This window comes from Phalangium opilio, unplaced genomic scaffold (genome assembly GCF_054372755.1).
Source record: "Phalangium opilio isolate 3A_F unplaced genomic scaffold, DU_Popi_V2 ptg000231l_1, whole genome shotgun sequence".
Lineage (NCBI taxonomy): Eukaryota > Metazoa > Arthropoda > Arachnida > Opiliones > Phalangiidae > Phalangium > Phalangium opilio.
Genome location: NW_028324222.1, coordinates 304,099 through 317,267, shown reverse-complemented (window position 1 = coordinate 317,267; position 13,169 = coordinate 304,099). Strand labels below are relative to the sequence as shown.

The following is a 13,169-nucleotide window of genomic DNA, read 5'->3' as shown; positions in this document are numbered from 1 at the left end:
CGGGAAAATCTACACTTTGGCGTGAAATTTAAAATGCTTCGTTTTACAACATTGGTGTTGATAAAGATAATGTTAGTTCAAATCTTAATAAAAAGGTGAATATTTGTGTTAAAATATAGATTTTAAAATATATTTCCCACCATGTTTTAAACACAACATACATATTGTTTATTACTAAACAATAAAAGTAAATATGTTTAAGTTCATGAGTTTTGCAATGTTAAATGTATAATTATGGGAGTAGTTTGTCTGTAGGATTTAAAATTATTTGTTAAATAAACATGGGTTGTAAATGCCCATTTTCGAGTTTCAGAAACACAGAAATGAATGCATATTTCCCAAATAATCCCAACGTCAGGAAATTTATCAGTGGACCGAGCAATGATGCCTTAAAAAGAAAGTACCGGCACTTCCGTCTTTGCATGGTAATGTTTTTTTCTATCAATGAGAGAAAAATAGTTTTCTTATAACCAATTCGTTTGAATGTCGCTGAACTCCTACTTAATTGACTCCTAACACATCCGCACAGCAATTCAACTAAAGATTTGGGTACTGTATTCGACGCTATGTTACATTTTTGTAGGAACGTCAGCAAGACTATTAGCTTATGTCGTCGTTTCTTAGAGATTTCGTTTAAGTTTTGTGGTCAGTTGAAATCTCTGCGTCATTTCCGCATCTTATATTTAAGCCTAGCCAGGGGACCCCTGGCCTAGCTCGTTCCAGGTTGCTGTTTGGTTGGGTTGCCTGTAGCCAATTTCTCCTAAAAAAAGTAGAAGCAGTACAGCGTAATTTTATAGAGTTCGGGCATAAATATTTTTTACCTAAAGCTATATATATAAATATGGACTATTATTGGCAATCCTTTATCTCCTCATAACTAATGACTGAATCATGTTACTTTTATTCACAAGTTAGTTCATAACATTCTCCAGCCCTCAACTCTATTAAATGCTCTTAATTTTTCTGTTCCTAAACATTTGCGCAGCCCAAAATACATTTTACAATAGCAGTATTACAATTAGGATACAAATGCAATTCCTTAACTAGCGTTTTTGATCTTTTTTCGAACAACGTATCTGATGTACATAAAATAATTCGACTTCAACTTATTGAAGGTTACTGAATGTTAAAAGAAGAGAGGGAGGAAAAAATCACTGATTTACTACTTTCTTTTTTCAAATTTAAATTTGTACTATTTCATTTATGCGTAATTCTCTTGATATTTTGTATTGAAAATGTGTATCAAGTTTATAATCTCGTGAGTTTTTTTACAACTTTTTTTATACACAATAAACATTCAATTATAATTTTTCTCTGAATTTCTTTGGTAGAAATAATAAAGTAACTCCCAAATGCAGATCAATTGAAGCCCCTATGATGAATAAAAGAATGAACAGCGGAAATGTACAATAAAATTAGATTTAATAACATATCTTGCTTGTTTGTTATCAGAGTTGTTTTTGTGATTTATTGAGGTTATTTTCGGGATGAGGAGAAAAGTCTTTGTAAAGTGCGGCGCTTGAAGTTACTTGAATTGGCCAAAAATGTAAATAATCACGATTATGCAATCAAATGAAACTTGTTTTGCTTCAGCTATATTAATGCAAAGTTAAGACAATAACAAAACAAGTTTAACATACATTCAGTCTGTTTCATTATCGTCATTATTAGTTTATGGTAACTAAATTGACTTTAAGCACCGCACTTTACAAAACTACTTTCTTCATCCTGGAATTAACTGCAAAAATTCAGAAAAAAATTATCCTTGAAACAAAATAGATAAAAGAAAACTATTATGTCTTTCATCGAAAAAAACAAGGCATGATCTTGCAAAGAAGCAATTGCAGGTATTTTCCAATTTAGGCATCATCGCTCGGTCAACAAATAATTTTAAGAATTTTTCCTAACGTCGGGATTAATAATATTACAAGTAAATCCTTTATTGTTTAGTAATAAACAATGTGTATGTTGTGTTTAAAACATGGTGGGAAATATATTTTAAAATCTATATTTTAACACAAATATTCACCTTTTTATTATTAAGATTTAAACTAACATTATCTATATCAGCACCAATGTTGTAAAACGAAGCATTTTAAATTTCGCGGCAAAGTGTAGATTTTTCCGCCATCTACGTGTTGCTGTTGGAAGTAAAACATCCAGTGCTTAGCGCGCATGTCAATGGGCGGGGCTTCACCTTTCCCCACTCGGTCTATATCCCACTCTAGTTTTAAGGTGTGAACCGAGACTGTTGAATTCGCTTCAAACTGATAGTGAAGTGGGTTTCAAAACTAGTAAAGGCAACTAGTTCTGAACCGATTCCCTCGTAAGTCTGAACGTGGCTTAAGAGCAGTATGAAGTCTTATGTAAGAGAGCTATCGCTCTCCTAGAATTTGTAATTTCTGTGAAAGGTACTACTTATGAACGGGGACAACTTGTGGTTTGGGAATCAACAGAGGATGAAATTTTATTTGGACGTATCGAGACCCTGATAGTTCCTAACAAAACATCTGATGTAGTATTTATTTGTGCATCTCTGTTTGGCTCCAAATATAATTGGGAATTACACCTTTACGAGTTATTCGAGATTAATCAAAGGCGTCTAGCAAATCTGGTTGATCTTGCTGATTTCTATCCTCTTCCGGTCTATTATATATTTGGGAAAATGTTTTTATCTTTAAAGCATAATGTTTGTCACCCCTAGAATTTTCACAGTTGGTTAGAATTCCGGATTTGATGTTATTGGTGACTACTTAATTGATTTTTTGAGAGGGATTTATGTTAAATATACTGCCAGTCAAGTAACATTACGTTTCATGACATATTTATGCCGTTATTTTAAGCTTCAAAATAATGGGGACTATATATATCGAAGTTTTAAATTGCGTTTGTTTTCAAAATTATTTTCATATAATGAAATTGTTTTATAGATGGCTGCAGCCTATTCAAGAGATGCTTCAGAAAACGTTACTGATTTTCTATCGAAAGCCTTGTCAAACTTGGATAAGGCTGCAATTAAAGATCTCACTGAACACCTTGCCAGTGACAAAATAGGCGTAGAGAAAGTTGACGATCTAAAATATGTATCATTGTCGGACCTTAACGACACGGCTCTAAAACCTATACAATCACGAAGGCTTCTGAGTTTTATAAAATCGAACCTTCTTGATGTAGCACCGGAAATAGGTTGGTGAAAAACCAAGCCCAATTTAGCATAAACTATACACAGCTACTCGTAATACTTCAAATTTTGATTATTTTAAATAGTTTCGGAGAAAGCTCTTGGTCCAACAGCTTCTGGAGCTGAAGTCAATGACAAATTATCGTCCAGGAATGCAGCTTCAAATTTAAGCCAGCGCTCGGTAATATTTAAACCACATAATATTATTTCCCCATATTTAATTTGGTAAGTTTTATTAACTTCATGTTAATATCACCCACAGAAATCAGGAACTTCATGTATCAATACTGACCAAACAATTTCGGCCTATGTATTAAATATGGATATTTTCAACAAGCAAGCTCGAAAAGCTTTAGCAACAGATGTGCAACTCTCACAAAAAAATCGGAATGCTGTTGTAAGGAATCTGGTAGATGATGCCATCAAACGATCCCCAAGGCCTAGTCGGAGCGACATGAGGATAATAGCCAGCCATTTCAACCAACGTTTCCCAAACGCTGTAAAGGACGTAATTGATGGAGAAGTGTTAGGATGTGGTTATCATAGTTTTACGGTCCAACTGTGCGTACGGCTTGAAAATCTTTCCCGACAAACCGAAAAAGTGATGCCCTTGGTAAAAAACATTAAGAAAGGAAAACAGGGTCGTTTGATTGATGTAAACAATACAAACCTTAAATTCAACCCGACAATAAATGAGGAGGAGTTGCAAACGTCAGAGGATGCATGTGAAATTTTAAAGAAAATGTTTTTTGAAATGAATCCTGATACTAATATAGTGGAAGCACGAATGAAACAGACCTACGGTCTTCAAAGACTTGATATACATAATAATGCTAGTGTTGAATATCTCCTTGAAAAGTGGCCATTTTTATTTGAACTTGTTGGCCTTAAAGTTCATTTGCAAGAGATGATGGGAAAAGACATTTTTTCCTTATTTGAAAGGTTTTTCGACTTGAAAAGCAATATTTTCTGTACATTTTTTGCTAAGAGTACCAAGGATATGTGCAAAACGACTCTGAAAACTCTTAAAGAAAAAAATATTAGAAATCAAACAGGTGTGATTGGTTCTGTGGTATTAATGATAATGAATCATTTTAATGAAGCACCTGAGAACATTTTCCCTATCTTTGAAGTAAGCCGAATGAAATCGTATACTTCTTAATCTTCATAAAGTTCAGAATAACTGATTCGATTTTATACTTAACAGCTTGGTACTCCTAAAGAAGAGGTTTTGAAAAAAGTGCCACTTCATCCTTGCTTTATTGTTTTTGGTAAATAAATTTCTATTAATTACGTTCAAAGCAAACTCCATGGACTTTGTTACTTCTTAGGTCAAAGCTTGCCTGAAGCTACTGAACTGATGCTTACAGTCGACAGAAGAATAATTAACGATCATTTACCAAGTGATAAACTTGCTTTGGCACTGGCCATGTTCTTTGGAATGTTTTATGTTTTGAATTTGAAATATCCAGAGGGATGTCCATGTACTTTGGAGTTATTTCAGAGGTAATTATAGACTTTCATAGAGCCTGGTGCTTCATGGTTTGAAGAGTGGTTTAATATAGATCCTATATTTCTTGAGACTTATACTATAGATCCTATATTTCTTGAGACTTATACTATAGATCCTATATTTCTTGAGACTTATACTATAGATCCTATATTTCTTGAGACTTATACTATAGATCCTATATTTCTTGAGACTTATACTATAGATCCTATATTTCTTGAGACTTATACTATAGATCCTATATTTCTTGAGACTTATACTATAGATCCTATATTTCTTGAGACTTATACTATAGATCCTATATTTCTTGAGACTTATACTATAGATCCTATATTTCTTGAGACTTATACTATAGATCCTATATTTCTTGAGACTTATACTATAGATCCTATATTTCTTGAGACTTATACTATAGATCCTATATTTCTTGAGACTTATACTATAGATCCTATATTTCTTGAGACTTATACTATAGATCCTATATTTCTTGAGACTTATACTATAGATCCTATATTTCTTGAGACTTATACTATAGATCCTATATTTCTTGAGACTTATACTATAGATCCTATATTTCTTGAGACTTATACTATAGATCCTATATTTCTTGAGACTTATACTATAGATCCTATATTTATTTCTTGAGATTTATAATATAACCTATAGTTCTTGAGTTTCCAATATTTTTAGAAATACCAAAATATATTTCTCGCGGCTTGCACACCATATTTCTAAAGCGTTTAGCCCAAAGGTTACAGCATAGGGTTGTACTCCTTTTTGGCTCGAAGTTCGTCTAACTAATTATCCAATTCCATTTTTTTATTTAACACAGGTATATTGCAAAATTAAATTGTAAAAAAACTAGGATATAGTTGACCGAAAGTAATAGGCCTAATAAATAAAGTTTCACAAATGGAATGGACTGATGGTAAGTTTCATTCCCTTTCAATTCAAGTTCAATTGAAATAACTGGGAAATATTTAACCATTTTTTATTTTGCCTTCTAGGTTAATGCTGATGATTTTTGTTAAAAAGTAAAAATCCTAATAAAAGCTAAAATTTAAAATGATTTTTGTTTTATTGCACCTTTTTTTGATATATTCAAGGCAGATACCATTTTTACCATAAGCATATCATACAACCCGGGTGGTATGATCTACTTCATATTTTATCTGTTGAAACCTCTTACGTATTTGAAACCAGTTTTTCATTTTAACAACATTATCACTAAAGTAAATTTTATGGAAATGATAAGTATTTTCCACGGGTTTCGCTGTAGAAATTATATTATTATTTCTGTAAAAGCTTCATGAATATTTAGCGTAAACTATACAAGATTTTGTGTTGAGACTACTTCATCTCCTCCGTAAAATTTACAGAAATTGTGACAAATTTTCTACAGAGGTACAGTTGAAATTTCTGTATTTATCACATTTTTTCCAACTAGTTTAACGGATCTAGCCATGTAATTTTTACAGGAACTTAGTCACGTAAGTTCAACTGTAAATTCCTTGTAATATAATTTTACGGGATAACCTGTTTCAATTGCATGTATGTTATGGCTACACGGGCTTCCATAACTTTCCTGTAATTTCAACAGTTTAAATTTCTCTCAGTGTACTTCTAAAAATAAGCATTTTTGTATATAAACCGTTATAAAAATAGTGTCTAATTTAGTATTATAACGATCAGAATCTAAAGTCAGTTTTGATGAACAAAAAATTAAGTGCAATGTCTGAAACACCATAAAGTTTAAATAGGGCTGTGGGAATACTAGTATTTTCGAATAGCAATCGTTTAATTCGAATCGAGTGTTCGATTCGACGAATCGAATTTGAAATTTAGATATAAACGAGCGTACTAATTACAGTTAATTGCACCTTTAATGGCGTTGTTAACTTGGTGTCGATCCCAGGGCAGGATTAAGCGAGATTTGGTGAGGAGGAACTGGCCCCCGGGCGCAAGGCATGTTGGGGCGCATTGGGATAAACCATTCCTCCTAGCAACATTACTGTTCCTTTTATTATCTCGGCCCCTGGGTGCAAAATTGCATAATCCGGGCCTGGTCGATACACTGTCATGGAAATGCCTTGATAAGATAGTTTGGTGCTCCAACGTGACTATCAGTCTCGTTGTTGGTAATTATGGATCGACCGTACAAGAAAAATTATGTATTTTATATCACAAACGAAACATCATTTCCCAGTTAATTGCCTACAACTTTCTAGGAACACAGTTAAAATAGGATTTATAAACTGCGCCATGAATAAAGACAACAAAACCAGGAATATAAATTTCAGAAGATGATTTATGCACCGAAAAAAACAATGAAAAACGATATCTCACCGAACACTACATTCCTTGTATTAAAGCATTTACATGAATTCCTCATTTTGCGAGGTTTTCAAACCTTTTATGTTTTGAACTATATTCCAACTGCCGTTTAATTACATCTAGAATTACACTATATCGACCGTTTATGTGTTATGTAAAGAGTTTTTAGACAAGGAATCAGAAACTCTTCGCCATTTTTTCAGTCGTATTCGGCGGACTCTACCTCTTAGCACAGTTCATAGGAAACTTTGAAACCATTTCAAGTACGCCATGAATTGAAGATTTTGTGGTATCTGAGACCATCTAACTTATAGGCAGGCATAATTAAAGCGGGTTAATCAAGTTAAAGGTAGTAAAAGTTTCTCCGCAAAGAAATCGGCGCGTCTTTGTTTAACCAGGAGAGATATATCGCATAATATATACTACGGGTCGAGAGAGCGTTCATTAAAGTCGTAATGTGTAGCGTTCCGCGGAAACAGCCTTGTTGAATGCAACGAAACCATTTCTAAAACCTCCTCATGTTGTTAAAGATGTGACTTTGCTTAAAGAAGAAACAAACAAGTAAACAACTTTCTGAAAAATATATAAGGTTAAGTTTAATTTTATGCGCGTAAAATTCTATGACTTTTTCTTCTCAGTAAAGATTTTTCAACTTCTTTCTCGGACAGATATGGAGGGTTTTGTTTATAACGTGTCAGTTATGAATTTTGAAGATTTTATCTTAAATTTGAATCTTGCTAAATGCTCAAAACAAACTGGATAAAATATTTTCTCTTGATAACTTTCTATTTATTAAAATGTCACGATAATTCACAAAATGAAGCTTTAATATAACTATTTATTTCAAACCGAAAACGCCGATGTCGGCCGGAAGGCTATTCGGAAATAGCTCTCTTTTTTGTGGTGACGGAGCCAAAAGTTTTAAACTAAAAACTTTACGCAATTTCATGACTCCATGTACTAACTCCTAATTCAAGGGAATGCAAAATCGTATTGAACGCGCGACACTCTCTGGGTCAGGTGACCAACGATTAGTTAGTTGCCGACGTTTACAACGCACTCAATCAAAAAATTAAAAAAATTGGAAATTGCCCTACAAGACCGAAATTCCGCCGTCAAGTTGTCTTACGCCGATGATATTTTCAGTTGTCGTCGTGAATTTTCGTCCTAATTTCGCCAAGTGAAAACCAGCCCTAAGAGTCCGTTTATAACGTGGAGAAATTTCACTATGAACACTTTAATGCATGGTCACACGCGCATTTTTCTAGCATAACACATTCTTCTAGGTGTAAGGATCGTTGGATCTATTGCGAAAGGACTTTAATTTGTTCCCCTAGGATTTGACATTCCGGCGTCACAGGCAGTTCGAATTAGCGTGGGGCTCTTTCTCTTAAAAACTGTGATTCTCATCAACTTGTTCAGCAGTTTCATGAAAGCCAATTACGCCACTCAAAAAATTAACAACGTCAACACAGTAGCGGATTTCATGAGAGTTCCAAACGTTTTGGGGGGTCCTGATCGTGTGGGATCAGCCGACAGCCATCTTTGTCGAACGGTATCGTCTATTTTGTTTACTTTAAGCAATATAATGATATCGAAAAGACATTTTCCTACAACTTTGGTAACTGTATTCTTAAGGAAACACATTATTTCTTCCCTTCATGTACGATTTTCTGGAAATATTGCGCATCACTCAGTAGCCAAATACATTTTAAATGATCCAAAAATGCTTGAATTAAGACCTTTTCAAAAACAATGGCTCCGCTTATTTTGTTAAAAAAACAACCTTTAACCTCAGAGCTTACCGTAACGTTTGTTTATTTCAGAACAACACTGACATTATCACTCTCTGCGAGTTTGTTCGTAAAAATGTACCACGACAATATGAATTCAATATTCTCAAGGATCCATCTGTGGGGTTTTGGGATCTGGAAAGCATAATGCTTGATTTGCAGAGTCAAGGCCCAATGTTTAAAAATCGGCTTTACCTTGGCTCGGCTGAGTACTTATGCGAACCGAAAGTGTTCATAACAGTTCGTACTCTACCACCAGAAGCCCTTAAGATCATCAACAGAAGGTTGGTTTCTTAGAACTATGCCTTAAATCATGATCTTGTCCAATATAACTAAAGTATCTTCAATAGACTGCGCTCTTTTGTGGAAACAAGTCAAGAAACTCCTTGGCGTCGCTCAATTGAAAGATACTTCGGCGGGAACGAACAAGGATCTGACAATGAAGTTCACGCAATTACCTGGAAAGAAATTCGAATGGCCTTTGCAATCTGGGCAGTAATGCTTACAGTCGCTTCTGTCGTGGCCGCAATCGAGCTACTGACAATGATCCCTTGTCAATCGCAGAGAACCCGTGGAAAAATATTTCCAATGTAATTTTTTGAGGAATATAAGATTTAAGTCGTTTGGCACATGTTGGTAGAAACATAAACAGTTTGCAATATAACAAGCAATTTTTATTGGAATACGTTTTAAAGAGCATTTTTTGTACCTCAAACTATGTTTTTAATTTCCAAAAAAAAATTATCTTGGGAGTAACCAATGAACGTTAAATAAAAACGTTGGATCTAGTTGAGGTTTACTTTTGATCAATGGAAATATGTTCACAGCGTAACTAAGTAGTAGATCCAGCAATATATTTCAATGACCCCTATTTGACTAAACAAATGATGTTTAAAATGTTTCATGAAAGCAAATTCAATGAGCACATATTAGACTCAATCAAAAATATTTGTTTCGTGAAAAAGATTTACTTTGAACTCAATATAAAATAATTTCCATGTAACATAGATGTATTTTTGGATGTTTATGTATCGTGAAAACAGATTCAATGAGCACGTATTAGACAAAATGAAAAATGTTTTTGTCGTAACCAAGATGTATTTTGGGAAAATTAATCACAGTAAGCTTGTATTTAACTCAATGGAAAAAAATTTACATGTAACAAAGATGTATATATATCAATAAGCACCTATTGCAATTAAATATTAATATTTCGAACGTAACAAAGATATATTTTGAAGAAATATGTTTCATTGAGCACCTACTAATGATAAACACAATGAATAATCGGAAATAATTTCAATATTCACCAAATTGGATCCAAATGTTATCTGATTAAAATGAAACTTGATGAATTTGGAGGAAAGTTTCAATGATTAAATTCTGTATTTAATATAAATATTTACATTGTAACCAAGATGAATTTTACAGTATTAATTACAATTAGCACAATGAAAAACAATATCAATGTATCTAAAATGTATTTAAAAATAAATAAATTGTGTTTCTTGTGAAAAATAATTTCATTATAACTAAAACGTGTTTCGAAGGAACAGGTTTGAATGAGCACCTATAATTTAAATAAAATGTATGGGAAATTTATTTCAAAGGACCCAAAAGAAAAATGTCTTCGGTAATCAATCACGAGCCTCCATTTGATCTTATTTAGAGGGAGCACCTAACCCTACAATTTTAAGTTTACAGGGACATTCATACTCTATCCGGACTTGGAACCCATTAAGATATATTTTCCCCTAAGGGGTACGAGTCATATATGAAGATCAATAGAATCTTATGACACCAAAATAAATTTGTGTTATCTTTTGTTATCCTATAAAAAATTAGCGACCACGACTTTATGTGAATTTCAGCAGTCAGTTCGGTTTTATTTTCGTACCATAATTAGTTAGACGTAAAAAATTACAAAAAAACATGATCAATTTCAGCGTTTGGATCAGCATCATTTTTGAATTTTATAATTTATAAATATAAAGGAAAACGTTCGGTAAGTTACGTTAATAATTTCATACAATTTCTCAATCTAAATAGATTAAAATATTGTTTCAGGTCACGTTATGGCACCTTTAATAGCGGTGATATATAAACCTAGTTGCTTACTTTGAAAATGAAAGTATATCGACCATTTGGATATGTCAAATAAACGGATTAATTGCAAGGAACGACATGATAATAATTTGAAGAAAAAATTTTTACTTCAGCGTATGGAATCAGCATCATTTTTCAATTTAATATTTACGTTAATAATTTGATCCAATTTCTTAATCGAAATAGATAAAAATATTGTTGTCTGGTCGCTATATGGCACCATTAAGTGAGGTTGTTATTTCAAGCAAAATCTTTAAATGTACAGATGTTAACTTGGTGTCGATCCACTGTCATGGCAATCGTTGGAAAGGTCATTTAGTGCATCAACGTGACTATCAGTCTCGTTGCAGGTAATTATAGAGCGAGCGTGCAACCAAAAGTATATTTCACAAAAGGATCTCATTTCCCAGTTTTAATTGCATACAACACCTTTCTAGTTTCATAATATCAGAAGTGAGATGAGACTAGAAGTGAAGGGCTCTAGCATTGGTAGTAGATCCTGGCACCAGTGAAAAAATTTGAGGATTTTATTCCGCTTCCCACGAGCCTACACTACTGAGAAAAAAATTGGTCGAGTTCCAAAAACATTTCCTACCCCCTTCCCCTCAACCTAAAGCGGCCGAACACAGACGCGGCTCCTTGAATCTAGTTCGGCCGTCTACCACCGCGAGCGTCTCACGTTTTGGAGGGAAAATTCAGAAACCGCTACTAGAGGGCAAACCGCTCTTGTGTTATCAAGAATATTCACCTTCGCCGAGTGAAGAATTTAGTTAGCTCAGTACTTCTGGTCTCATCTCACTTCTGATAATATTAGAAACACATTTAAAATGAGATTTTCAAACTGCGCTGTGAATAAGGACAACTACAGCACGAGTATAGATTTCATAAGCCGCGTTATCCACTGAGAAAACAACGCAAAACTACATTTCGCAAGGAGGTTCAACTCAATATTCGTTGTATTTAAGGAATGACATGAATTACTCGTTTGCGAGGTTTTCGAAACAGACCTATATTTTGAACTATATTCTCATGCCGTTTAATTACAACGTTAATTAAACGATATCGACCGTTTATGTTTCAAATAAACCGTTTCTAGGCAAGGAATCAGAAAATCTTCGCCTGCATTAGCTTTCGGCGGACTCCCCTATCAGTACAGTTCAAAGGAAACTTCGAAAACATTTCAAGTAAGCTATGAAGGGAAGATTTTGCAGTACCTGAGACCATCTTACTTATGGGCAGGCATGCTAAAAGCGACTTAGTAGGTAATTCCGGTGCGTCAAATTATACTGATTCATGTTTAAACAATCCGCCGAAGCAATATTATAATAATTCTACCTCAAGTTCTCTAACACTGTTTACTTCACCATTAGCACTAGCAATGACAGCTTAGAAGTAATCTCTATTGGAATATTATATAAACTTAAAGAATGTGTAGCGTTCCGTGGACACAGACTTGTTGAATTCAACGAAACCATTTCTAAAAACCTTCCCATCTTGTTAAAGATGTGACTTTGTTTAAAGAAGAAACAAACAAGTAAACAACTTTCTGAAAAATATATAAGGTTAAGTTTAATTTTATGCGCGTAAAATTCTATGACTTTTTCTTCTCAGTAAAGATTTTTCAACTTCTTTCTCGGACAGATATGGAGGATTTTGTTTATAACGTGACCACATTTGCGCTTTTTAAAGATACAGTAAATTCAGATTACAAACATTTAACACTTAAATTTGAATCTTGCTAAATGCTCAGAACAAACTGGATAAAAGTATTTTCTTGATAACTTTCTATTTATTCACAAAATGAAGCTTTAATATACCTTTTTATTTCAAACCGCAATTTTGCCATATTGCCGAAAATATTAATTTTATTCAATAACGCTTAGAATATTTGGGCATCCAACTGCTACTATAATAAAAAGCTATTGGTAAAACAGTATGTTATTCCCCAAAACGTGAACTGTAAATGGGTGGTAGTTTTCTCGATTTTAAAGTTTACAATAATTTAACAATTTTAACCATTTTACCATCTTAAATAGGTAAATGCGTTCGACCTCCGCCCCTCACTTTTAGCGTGAAGTTACACCCTTTTTATACAGCGGCTGCAATTTTGAGATTAAACACAAACCCTTAACGATAATTAATGTTACTTCAAAGTATTAGAGGTGGGCATTTTACAGAAAAAAATTAATTGCCAAGCTCGGCAAAAACGGGAAAATTAAAAAAAAAATACCAAACTAAATGGACC

At 33.5% G+C, this 13,169-nt stretch overlaps 1 long non-coding RNA gene across 2 annotated transcripts; it reads right to left on the bottom strand.

Moving 5' to 3' along the window:
* Positions 1–150: 150 nt before the first annotated feature.
* On the bottom strand, positions 151–1,368 carry LOC149612799 (uncharacterized). 2 transcript variants are annotated; one of them, XR_016376290.1, is made up of 3 exons: positions 822–1,363; positions 502–760; positions 151–438 (listed from the first exon to the last, which is right to left on the bottom strand). It is a non-coding gene; the product is annotated as an uncharacterized LOC149612799 (long non-coding RNA). The 2 variants fall into 2 exon arrangements; XR_016376289.1 differs by lacking the exon at positions 151–438 and having other exon boundaries at positions 822–1,368.
* Positions 1,369–13,169: the final 11,801 nt, after the last annotated feature.